Consider the following 634-nt stretch of genomic DNA (forward strand, 5'->3'; position numbering starts at 1 on the left):
CCTCCCCTTCCCTGCAGCCCCAGGGATGGGAGGGGGAGAGGGAAGAACCCTTGAGGCTGCACCACAGCCTGAGGGGCAGAGGTGGGGGCTGGGCAGGGGGCAGAACTAACAGCCGGGCTGGGGACAGCAGAGGTGGGGGTGGCAGGGACACAGCATGAATCAACCCGGGGTTGGAGAGAAGCTGGAAGCTCCAAAGCAGCAGGGAGCGGTTTGTACAGCTCTGCGGGATTAGATCTCACTGGGGTCTCCCAGCCAGAGCTCCTGCCGCAGGGGCTCAAGTCACCTTCCCCTGTAACTACGGGAGAGCCGGTGACACTAATTGTCACACACACGGGGGATGGGCAGGGAGAGTTCAAAAATCAGAAGATGAAGCAAGATACGTTATATATTGTTTTGAGCCCTCATGTTTTGCAGTGTCAATTTCATGATTTTTGGTTCTGACTCATGATTATTAAGTTCTGGGGTTGGTAACACTGCGAGAGTCATGGGTTGTGAGCGGGGGTGGGTGGGGCAGTCTGGGCTGAACCAGAGGAACAGAGAACCCAAAAGGAAAAGATGGAAAGTAAAACAAAATAAACAGAGACTCCTGGAGAAAGAGTGAAAATTAAATATCAAAACAAGGACAGGAAAACAC

This window comes from Mauremys mutica, chromosome 12, assembly GCF_020497125.1.
Source record: "Mauremys mutica isolate MM-2020 ecotype Southern chromosome 12, ASM2049712v1, whole genome shotgun sequence".
Lineage (NCBI taxonomy): Eukaryota > Metazoa > Chordata > Testudines > Geoemydidae > Mauremys > Mauremys mutica.